The following is a 12,527-nucleotide window of genomic DNA, read 5'->3' on the forward strand; positions in this document are numbered from 1 at the left end:
ACTGCAATTAGAACCTTAAGGAGCTCACAATCTAATCTAATCTAATAATACATACTATTGCAAATTTTAAACGGCACCCGATTGACCTACAAGCATGTTTTTGGAAGGTAATCCACTCAAGTACATGGAGAACATGCAAACTCCCTGTCATGGCTGAGATTTGAACGGATAACTCCATGCTGCTATACAAAAGTGCTAACCAATAAACCACTATGCTGCATACACTAACAAAAATAAAGCTGGCAAGGAAGAAGGGAAGTGTAGCGGGCGATTATTACACTGAAGTCAATCAGGATGGCTGCAGTAGGGGGGATTTTTACCCTGACACCAATCAAGCTCTGGAGGACGGGTTATCAAATTGCCAGGTGAACTGGAGAAGGGTTTCGAAGAGGGGTGGGGGGATCGAGGGCAGTACATATTTTCTTTTTTGTTTAATAGTGCCCCATTGTTGGTGTCAGTGAGAGGAATAGTGCCACATCAATGGTGTCGGTGGGAGGAATCGTGCTCCACTGTCAGTGTCAGTGGCAGAAACTATGCCCCACTGTTGCTAACAGAGGTGGGAATATTGTTCCAAAGGCAAGCAAAAGGCCAGAGTTTGGAGATCACTGCTTTACTAAAATGAGCATTATTTTCTACATCAGCTGATGTTTATTGATATTAAATTAATACAAAATGTAAAAATTAAAACTGGTTTCCATGAAGGATTTCTTGGATGGGTTACAACTCTGCACATAACATTATAATACGTTGCATTATACCACCACACTGATTTAGTCTTGTTAGTTACTTCATCGGGGTTTGGCAGGTACAAGGTCAATGATAAAAAATAAATAAACAATTGGCTGTTGCCTGTATTATCCTTTCAGACTACAGGTTTAAGCTTTATCATTGCAGTGCACTAAAAAGAATTACTGCATTGAGTGGTTTTAGCGTATACAGCTCCAAAGTCCGTGATAGGTGTCTTGGAAAATGTTTGAAAACCGCAGGCCAGATTGACATGTGGTTCTAAGTACACTGGATTGGAGGACCCTTAATGTGATGTTACTTTTCAGTTAAAATGTCATAACTACATACCTCTTCCCATAAACTATTCTCATGAGACCGCTGTGGTTTCCAGCATCAAATGGGATGTGGTCTGTTGATGTGCGGCCTAGAGCTTCTAAGTTGGCATATGACTTAAATGGCTCAATTTTGTAAGTTAAGTAACCACAAAACAGAGAAATGCTATGATTCATATTTGTCTCAAATTCTCTCTCCTTGCTGTGCCCAACGCTCACATCAGGCATCAATTTCTGGTTGTTTCTTGAGTAACTGTTAACTTTTACAGGACCAAGTTGCTAGCGCCATACCTAAGCCTCTTCTTTTTTCAACACAGGCCTGGGGTCATTATTAGGAAAACAAGAAATAGAACTTATCTCAAGTTATACTCCACGCAGTTATATTTCTAAGCGGAAATTAGACTCAGAACTACTGCAAAGTAGGAGTGCTAACACCGTGAGATCTTTACTGCTGGACTACTGTCAGAAACCATGAACCAGACTGAGACAGAAGTACAATTAAATCACACTTGTTTATTAATATAAAATAAAAAGGTAAATAGAGTAAGCATAGTCAAAGGATAGCCAGAGTCCAGTAACCGGATCGAGTAGTCAGCCAGGCCAGAGTTCAATAACCAGATCGGGTAATCAGACAGGCCAGAAGTCAGGGATCCAAGTGGAGCAACAGCAAGCAGGATAAGGAGCCAGAAGGGATGTCAGCAAGCCAGTCTTTAAACAGAACTGCAGGAGATGGTTTCTTGTGATGTGACCAAGGCGAAGGCAGAGATGAAGTGAGCTGGACAGCTTTAAGTAGGCAGGTCAGACGAGCATGATCAGGAACAGCTGGTAACTGTGGAGAGGGATGAGAGCTGGCAATTAGCCAACAGCTGAGCAGCCAGCCCAGAGAAGGAAGGACTAAGCCAGCCCTGACAACTACAGAAATCCATCTATACCCATCCCTCCCAGTTGCACTCCACACAGGGTTGCCATCCTCCCGCAGCTTTTTTTACTGACAAAACATGGAAAATTTACTGGCGGAGCACATTTTTTTCTGGCAACCTGAGAAATTACAGAAATCCTATTGAAAACGAACACAGTGAATATTTGAACAGTATAAGCAGGATATGGAAACACTGAAAATACCTATAACAAAGTCATTTTCTTGATTTGCACTTAAAAAGGCAAACACAGCATAAAATTATCAGCCTCTGATATTTACTGGCAGTTGTAAAAAAATCACAGATTTTTACGAACTGTCAGTAAATTTACTGGCGGTTGGCAACCCTGACTCCACATGTATACATTGACTTCATTACAAGAAAAGCAATGCTGCTGGCTTAAAGAGGAGGGCCGGTTTAAAAAAAAAAAATTAAAAGTCAGCAGCTGCAAACACTGTCCACTTACCTGTCCAGGGCGCCAGCGATGTCGGCCGCCCGAGGCTGACCCGTCCCTAGGCTCTCGGGTCCCGGCGCCGCCATTCTATCTAAGGGAAACAGGCAGTGGAGCCTTGCGGCTTCACTGCCGTTTCCTACTGCGCATGCGCGAGTCGCGCAGTGCTTTGTGAATGGGGCGCGCTGTGTTCTGGGACACACAGTTCCCAGAACACAGCGCGACCCATTACCCAGAAGACACCGCACGGAGGAGAGAAGAAAGAAGATCTCCGCGGAGGAGGAAGAGGCAGATTAGGATGATGTGCCTAGCAACAGGCATTTCTGGTAAGTTAAAAAAAAAATTTTTTTTCATTTTTTTTTTCAGATTTTTTTCTATTTTTTTATGTATTTTTTTTTTCAGGGTGGCCCTCCACTTTAACTTCCAAGAACCTGCAGAAACACTGTGTAGAGGGAAAGGCCTTTTGGGACAGTGGGAGGTTTGGCCGTAAATTATTTCATGTGTATACAGTCTTTAACCACTTAAGCCCCAGACCATTTGGCTGGCCAAAGACCAGAACTTTTTGCGATTCGGCACTGCGTCACTTTAACTGACAATTGCGCGGTCATGCGAAATGGCTTCCAAACAAAATGTACGTCCTTTTTTCCCACAAATAGAGCTTTCTTTTGGTGGTATTTGATCACCTCTGCGGTTTTTATTTTTTGCACTATAAACAAAAATAGAGGGATAGTTTTGAAAAAAATGAATTTTTTTTACTTTTTGCTATAATAAATATCCCCCAAAAATATATAAAAAAACATTTTTATTCCCCTCAGTTTAGGCCGATACGTATTCTTCTACATATTTTTGGTAAAACAAAAATGCAATAAGCATTTATTGATTGGTTTTCGGAAAAGTTATCGCGTCTACAAAATAGGGGATAGTTTTATGGCATTCTTATTAATTCATTTTTTTTAATAGTAATGGCAGCGATCAGCGATTTTTATCGTGACTGTGACATTATGGCGGACACATCGGACAATTTTGACACATTATTGGGACCATTAGCATTAATACAGCGATCAGTGCTATAAAATTGCATTGATTACTGTAAAAATGTCACTGGCAGTGAAGGGGTTAACCACTAGGGGGCAGGGTTAAGTGTGTTCTGGGGAGTGATTCTTACCTGAGCCCGATCCAGCGATGTGCACGAGCACAGCGACTCCAGCCGTTGTTACTTGCCTCACTGTACAGATTGAAAGCAGCGGGAGCCAATTAAAAGCTGTGATGCAGGATTGGGGGCGGGGCCTAGTTTTGCTGTCTTTGTCAATGGATACAGCAGTGGGACTTGGGAGCGAGCGCGCATGTGTACCTCCATGGAAAGTGGCTTTCCAGAGGAGTGGCTTGGAGCGCCGGCAGGGGACCCCAGAAGAAGTGGATTGGGGCTGCTCTGTGCAAAGAGATTGCACAGAGTAGGTAAGTTTGGGCATGTTTATTATTTTTAATTTAAAAAAAAATATTGAGGGTTTACTCAATTACCCTTGTTACCCTTTAACAATTTGTGGACACAAACATCAAATGGTCTTGATCATGCAAACTTATATTTTAGGCATACACAGATAAAATCAGCAGTAAACTCATTCTCCCTGGAAGTTATTTTCATAGACAGCATTACAATAATATTAGGTAGGATAAGCTGGACTACATGCAGTATGTATTCAGTAGGAATGCCGGTCAGTTCTCTAGCTTGTCATTAGTGACAGGATAATTAGCAGCCAAATTCCTGCAAACCAATGAATAATGTCCAGGCTCTCTCTATATTGTTCAGCTTCATAGAAAGGAAACAGCATGTACAAATAAAATAGAACATGTCTAGCACTGTATGGCCAAAAGCTGTGGAACCTGACCATCACCCCTACATTATATGGACACAATGGGGGTTATTTACTAAAGGAAAATACACTTTGCACTGTAAGTGCACTTAGAATTAAAGCTGCTGTAGATCCGAGGGGGACATGCGGGGGAAATAAAAAAACAGCATTTTAGCTTGCACATGATTGGATGATAAAATCAGCAGAGCTTCCCCTCATTTCAAATCTACCCCTTAGAATTACAGCGACTGCACTTCCAAGTGCACTTGCAGTGCAAAGTGGATTTTCCTTTAGTAAATAACCCCCTGTGTACCTTAACCACTTCAGCCCTGGACCATTTTGCTGGCTTAAGACCAGACCACTTTTCGCGATTCGGCACTGCGTCGCTTTAACTGACAATTGCGCAGTTGTGCGACGTGGCTCCCAAACAAAATTGACGTCCTTTTTTTCCCACAAATTGAGCTTTCTTTTGGTGGTATTTGATCACCCCTGTGGTTTTTATTTTTTGCGCTATAAACAAAAATAGAGCAACAATTTTGAAAAAAAGCATTATTTTTTACTTTTTGTTATAATAAATATCCCCCAAAAATATATATATATAAAAAAAAATTTTCCCCTCAGTTTAGGCCGATACGTATTCATCTACATTATTATATAATGTAGGGGTGATGGTCAGGTGTCCACAGCTTTTGGTCATACAGTGCTAGACATGTTCTATTTTATTTGTACATGCTGTTTCCTTTCTATGAAGCTGAACAATATACAGAGAGCCTGGACATTATTTATTGGTTTGCAGGAATTTGGCTGCTAATTATCCTGTCAATAATGACAAGCTAGAGAACTGACCGGCATTCCTACTGAATACATATTTTTGGTTAAAAAAAAAAATCGCAATAAGTGATTATTGATTGGTTTGCACAAAAGTTATAGCGTTTACAAAATAGGGGATAGTTTTATGGCATTTTTATTAATATTTTTTTTTTACTAGTAATGGTGGCAATCAGTGATTTTTATTGTGACTGCGACATTATGGCAGACACATCGGACATTTTTGACACAATTTTGGGACCATTGTCATTTATACAGCAATCAGTGCTATACAAATGCAATGATTCCTGTGTAAATGACACTGGCAGTGGAGGGGTTAACGAGGGGGTGGCAGTGTAGGGGTTAAGTGTTCCTAGGGGCGTGTTACTAACTGTGGGGGGCTGGGATCACATGGAGCAGAGATCAGCATCACTTGTTGCTAGGCAGAACGGGGAGATGCTGTTTACAAGGCATCTCTCCGTTCAGCCGCCCTGTGAGACGATCGCGGGTATCCCCGCGGCGATCGAGTCTGCGGGACCCACGACTGGACTTACGGGGGTCCCGACCGGCACGCGAGCGCACCGGCGGCGGCGCGCACGCGATGGCAGGGCGGCATATAAAAATGGACGTACCTGTACGCCAATATGCCTGCCCGTGCCATTCTGCCAACGTACATCGGCGTGCGCCGGTCGGGAACTGGTTAATAAAAAGTCAGCTTTATAAAGGTAAGCTGTAGACATGTACAGAACGAAAACATTTGTTTCATTTCGTTACTATTTGTTATTTACATAAATGAGTTTAGTTAAAAAAAAAATTCTACCACCCTAGAGAATAAAACGGCGGTCATTGCAATACTTTCTGTCACACCATATTTGCGCAGCAGTCTTATACGCACAGTTTTTTGGGAAAAAATACACTTTTATGAATAAAAAAATAAGACAACAGTAAAGTTAGCACATTTTTTTTTTTTATATTGTGAAAGATAATGTTACACTGAGTAAATTGATACCCAACAAGTCATGCTTCAAAATTGTGGCCTCTCGTGCAATGGCGACAAACTTTTACCCTTAAAAATCTCCATAGCGATGTTTAATAAATTCTACAGGTTGCATGTTTTAAATTACAGAGGAGGTCTAGGGCTAGACTTAATTTTCTCGCTCTTCCGATCACAGCGATACCTCACATGTGTGGTTTGAACACTGTTTTCATATAGGCGGGCGCTACTCACATATGCGTTCGCTTCTGCACGTGAGCTCGACGGGACACATTTTAAAAAAAAATACTTTTTTCTTATTTATTTTACCTTTTATTTTCTATTTTTACACTGTTTTTTTTTTTTTTAAATTGTGTCACTTTTATTCCTTTTTCAAGAAATGTAAGCATCCCTTGTCATAGAAAAAATAGCAATAAAAAAAAATAGCCCTTTAAGAGCTATAGGTGGAAGTGACATTTTGACGTTGCTTGCGCCCTGCAATGATATGGAGACGGGTGGGGGCCATCTTCCCCTCACTCATCTCCATACCCAGGAAGGACAAGCATCCGATCGCATGTGCCACTACTGACGGCTCCAGTAAACGGCAGAGGGCACCAGAGTGTGGCGATAAAATTGATCCCACAGCGAAATCACCCCCGAGACCACTACTTTTGGAAACCGGACAGCCGGTCGAAGAAGAGGATACTGGGATTATGGCAGCTAGCTATATCCCTTAGGACATATATCGGCGTGCGGCAGTCCGGAAGTGGTTAAATCGTTTTCCGAAATTTGTTTAGAAATTTCCGGAATTTGGTTGATTTGAACTCAGTTCGACCGAATTCGGAAAACTGGAATGGATTTCGAATCGAATTCCATTCAAATTCGAGTTTATTCAAATGAAAATGAGTTTTAATGTAGAAAAATGTAGAATAATGTACTTGGGTGGCAAAAATATGAATGCAATCTATATACTGGGGGGAGGACTTTTGGGGGAATCTAGGAAGGAAAAGGACCTGGGGGTCCTAGTAAATGATGCCAAGCTGCTGCTAACAAAGCAAACAGAATATTGGCATTCATTAAAAAAGGGATCAACTCCAGGGATAAAGCGATAATTCTCCTGCTCTACAAGACTCTGGTCCGGCCGCACCTAGAGTATGCTGTCCAGTTCTGGGCACCAGATCTCAGGAAGTACTGGAAATGGCGCGAGTACAAAGAAGGGCATCAAAGCTAATAAAGGGTCTGGAGGATATTAGTTATGAGCAAAGGCTGCGAGCACTGAACTTATTCTCTCTGGAGAAGAGACGCTTGAGAGGGGATATGATTTAAATTTATAAATACCGTACTGGGGACCCCACAATAGGGATAAAACGTTTTTGTGGAAGAGAGTTTAACAAGACCAGTGGCCACTCATTAAAATTAGAAGAAAAGAGGTATAACCTTAAACTACATAGAGGGTTCTTTACTGTAAGGCCGCGTACACACGCGCGGACTGTTCGCCCAACTTTGTCCGTCCAACAGTTTCGGCAAACAGTCCGCTCAAACTTAGCATGGACGGACATGCCCACACACGACGAACGAACAGTTTGCTGAAACCGTGCGCGATGACGTGAACGGCACGTACGACGGGACGAAAAATACGACGTCCTATACACTGCATTATAGCTTTCGGCGTGAAAATCCTTTCTGAGCATGCGCGCAACTTTGTTTGACGAACAAGCCTACACACGGGCGGACTGTTCGCTCAAACAAGGTTTCAGCGGACAGTTTTTCGGAATTTCCGAAAAACCTTGTCCGTCCAACTGTCCGCTGAAACTGTCCGCTGAAAGCCCACACACGAGCGGACTGTCCGCCCAAACACTGTTCAGCAGACAAAGTTGGGCGAACAGTCCGCCCGTGTGTACGCGGCCTAAGAGCAGCAAGAATGTGGAATTCCCTTCCACAAGCGGTGGTCTCAGCAGGGGACATCGATAGTTTCAAAAAACGATTTGATAAGAAACTGAACAACCAGAACATACAGGGATATACAATGTAATATTGACATATATTTACACACTTGATGGTCTTTTTTCAACCTCACCTACTATGTATCTATGTAACTATATATTCTGTTTGAAAGTTGAATGTTGGGAGATGGTTATATTCTTTCTATTGCTTTTTTCTATTCTATTCAAATTCAAATATATTCTAATCGAAATTCAAATTTTGAAACATAGTTATAGCCTTTTTATTTTATTTGATTCTATTGTTAAATTCTATTCTATTCTTTTATTTTCTTTCTGTTATATTCTATTCTTTTCTATTCTGTATTTTATTTTATTTTAAACAATATGTCATACAAACAAACAAAAAAGATACATCTGTGTGCGTACCATGAAATTTAGCTTTACCAGAATTCAATTTTTAGGTAGGCACACAAAATCCAAAAAGTCATATAACTTGTATTATGGTTCCAGTGGTAACAGACTCTTGGACCTCTACCGTCCTGACTGTATGATAATCCTAAAACTGCAAAACAACAATATAACACACACCTATTAAAAAAAATAATAATAAGTCGAAAAAAAAAACAAAAGGATTGGGGGAAAAAAAAAAGAAAAAAGAAAATAAAGATATAGTTTAAGGCTCCTCTATTCCCCTTCAACTGGTACAAGACCATATTCCTTGGAGAAAACAAAAAAGGGACCATTGAGTAAATATTTTGTCAGATTTCTCCTATTTACCTTGCAGAGTTGCGATAACCTTCTCCATGGCATGTATACATTCAGAAGATTGACCATAATTAAAATTTTTATATTTACGCTTTGAAAAACCTGTAAGATGAAGAAGATCTATTTGCATTCAAATTTTTTTCCATTCAATTTATTCTATTCAGAATCTGAATTTCAGCAGATGGTTATATCCTATTCTTTTCCTTTATTTTCTATTCTATTTTATTTAGTTATTTTATTTTCTATTCTATTTTGTTTGTTTTTACGCTTTTCTAATCTATTCATTTATTTTTTATTCTATTTTTTTTCTTTTCTTTTCTTTTTTTTTTTTAAATTACAGCTGTTACATGGGTTTTTATCACAGATGAGGGATAGCTGTAGGGAGTCGACTTTAACCCAAAACGTTATTAAAGCGGTTCTGCACCTAAAAAAAAAATATTAAAAGCCAGCAGCTACCAATATTGCAGCTGCTGACTTTTAATAAATGGACACTTACCTGCCCCAGGGTCCAGCGATGTCGGCGGCAGATGACGAGCGATCGCTCGTCTCTCTGCTGCCCCCGCCGCCATCCTCTGTCAGGGAATCGGGAAGTGAAGCATTGCGGTTTCACTACCCGGTTTCCTACTGCGCATGCGCAAGTCGCGCTGCGCGTCTCTTCTGGTCCCCGCTGTGTCCTGGGAACTGTGTGTTTCCCAGAACATAACCGGGGGGGGGGGGGGGGGGCATCTGCGGCGGTCTGCGTCAGTCTGTCCCGGAAGTGGATGCAGATACCTAAATTATCCAGGTAACTGCACCCCCCTCCCCCCTGAAAGGTGCCGATTGTGGCACCGGAGGGGGGAGGGATCAGATTAGCGGAACTTCCACTTTAGGGTGGAGAACCGCTTTAACTCTTTCAAACTATACATAGAAACAAAAGTTTCTGGAAGTGTCATTATAGGTCAACTTTTCAAACAACAGTATTTCTTGAAACCATTCTGTGATTGTGCAGAAAGATGGGGGTTACCCACTTCCTAGAAATTAATTTTCATGCAATTTAGAGTGCCCTGATAATAACATCTACAGTAAACTGGTCTAAAGTAGATTTGTTGCCAAGTAAACCTGTAGGGGGGTTGATAATAACATCTTTAAATCAGGTGAGCAATGGAGGAAATCTAGTTCATACAATTTCCCTTTAAAGGTGTGTCGTGACAATGGACTGTCCAATCTCACACTGCACGATCACTTGCTGAACAATTCCACTCTCAGCTGCGCCCTGCACAATGATTTTCCAGCTTGCGGGACCCAATCTAGGTGCCAGCAGCCTGAGAATGATTGTCACTGGGTTAAGTTAAATAAGCAATTAACTCTTTAACTGCCAGCATCGACTTTTACCAAAGAATCAAATGCTCTACAAGATTAGCAACAACAATTATAAAAAATAAATGTCTGTATACACACTGTCACCACAGACAGGTATGTTCAGAGATTTATACTATACAGTAGGGATGAGCTTCGTGTTCGAGTCGAACGTACGTTCGACTCGAACATTGGCTGTTCGTCCGTTCGGCAAAATCCGAACTCTTGGTCCGTTCGCGTCAAAATTCGTGTGGCGCGCACGGCCCACAATGCACTGCGATGGCGCAGTGCATTGCTGGCTCATGATTGGCCAAGCATGCACTGTGACCCCGCATGCTTTGCCAATCGCAGCGCCAGCAGCGAGGAGAGCCATGATTGGCCACAGGCAGGATGCCTGTGGCCAATCATAGCTCAGGCTGTGTAGTGCACGCCCCACACTATATAAGGCCGCCTTTGAGGCGGCCTCGTGTAGTGTGTTGGCATCTGAAGCAGTGGGTGTTCTGTGTACCTTCAACACAGTACACACCGATCGTTTTTGGCTGATTTCCTATCTTGCTCTTGTGTAGTGGTTATTGTCTGTGCCCTGGCCGCAGTATACACCACTATATTCACCTCACCTATATAGCTAGTGATCTAGCTTTAATAATAGAGCTTGCAGTCAGTAGTGTTAGGAGATAGTGCGTGCTGTCTGCGTGCTCTGTACCCAGTACATACCGCTATAATCCACCTACATAGCTGTTCTCTATTTGAGCCCAATTGCCATCTGCAGGAGTTATTGGAAGTTGTGTGTGCTTCCAGCACAGCACAGTATACATCTGTATATACCCCTTTATCTCTGCTGTTTTCTGGTTATTGTCTGCGTGCCCTGACCGCAGTATACACCGTGATATTCACCTCACCTATATAGCTAGTGGTCCATCTTTAATAATAGAGCTTGCAGTCAGTAGTGTCAGGACATAGTGCGTGCTGTCTGCGTGCTCTGTACCCAGTACATACCGCTATAATCCACCTACATAGCTGTTCTCTATTTGAGCCCAATTGCCATCTGCAGGAGTTATTGGAAGTTGTGTGTGCCTCCAGCACAGCACAGTATACATCTGTATATACCCCTTTATCTCTGCTGTTCTATAAAAAAGGCATCTGCAGGAGTTAGTGGGTGTTGTGTGCCTCCAGCACAATATAAACTACCCAACTACTGTTTTACCCAACTCCCTTCAGGCCATTACCATGTCTGGAAGGCCAGCAAGGAGAGGCAGACAGGCGCGAGCCGATAAAAGAGGGCAAGCAGGCTCTGTGTCTAGAGACAACAGTGCTGGTCGTGGACGCGGTGCATTGTCATCAGCACGTGGCCATGGGACATGCTTGTCCTTCTTTTCTGCAGCTGGACATGTTGAACCGCAACATGCCAACGACTTGGTAGAGTGGATGACCAAGCCCTCTTCATCCTCCTCATCCTCTCTCACCCAGTCTCAGGGTAGTAGCAAAGCAGCTGCCAACGCATCGCCTTCCCTCCTCTTAATGTCATCATCAGTGACTCCTTCCCTAGACCCACCACGTCCTCCTGAGGAGTCTCCTGAACTCTTTGAGCACAGTGTTGGGTACATGCTCCAGGAGGATGCCCAGTGTTTGGTGGGCTCTGATGATGACACTCAGCTAGAGGAAGGCAGTAGCGTGAGCGCAGAGAGAGGGGATGCTCAAGAAGGACAGCAATCTGGCAGTCATGTTCCACAAGCTGCAGCATACTGCCAGGTTTGCTACAGCGATGAAGAGGGAGGGGATGATGAGGGCACTGACTCCACGTGGGTGCCTGGAAGGAGGGAGGAGGAGGAGGAGGAGGAGGAGGAGGAGGCACATGTCCAACAAGGCAGGATGCCCTCCGGGGGCCAGCTTAGGGGCAGCACACCGACTGAATCACACCGCAGAGCTCCGCCTGCGCAGAGCGCTTCCTCTGCGCGTTATTCTAAAAGTTCTTTGGTGTGGGCCTTTTTTGAGACGAGTGCATCAGATCGCACCGCTGCTATTTGCCACATATGTCTCAAGCGTATCTCACGTGGCCAAAACATCAGCCGCTTGGGCACCACATGCTTGACCAGACATATGTTGACCTGCCATGCAGCTCGTTGGCAAGCGTACCTCAAAGACCCACACCAAAGAACAAAGCGGACCTCTCCTTGCTCCTCATAAGCTGGCATCTCCAACCCCACTAGACCTTCAGTCCTCTCTGAAACCTGCTCTGAGAGGAATGAAGGTGTAGAATTAGGTGTGTCACAGCCAAGTGCTTCCGGGAACTCTGCTAGTGGTACACCCACGTCCGATTATAGCAGGCAAATGTCCCTGCCCCAGCTGCTGGACCGGCGGAAGAAGTTTACTCCCAGCCATCCACATGCCCAGCGGTTGAATGCTAGCTTGGCTAAATTGCTAGCACTTC

At 43.1% G+C, this 12,527-nt stretch overlaps 1 long non-coding RNA gene across 1 annotated transcript in view; it reads right to left on the reverse strand.

Annotated features, from left to right (window-relative positions):
- Window positions 1-1,551: 1,551 nt before the first annotated feature.
- Window positions 1,552-12,527, reverse strand: part of LOC143940024 (uncharacterized) — a 28,212-nt gene continuing 17,236 nt past the window's right edge. The window contains exon 3 of the long non-coding RNA XR_013263811.1: window positions 1,552-1,887. This is a non-coding gene — a long non-coding RNA (uncharacterized LOC143940024). The remainder of the gene's footprint in view (window positions 1,888-12,527) is intronic.

Source organism: Lithobates pipiens, unplaced genomic scaffold (genome assembly GCF_037356315.1).
Source record: "Lithobates pipiens isolate NorthernLeopardFrog02 unplaced genomic scaffold, aLitPip1_a1.2 Scaffold_3, whole genome shotgun sequence".
NCBI lineage: Eukaryota > Metazoa > Chordata > Amphibia > Anura > Ranidae > Lithobates > Lithobates pipiens.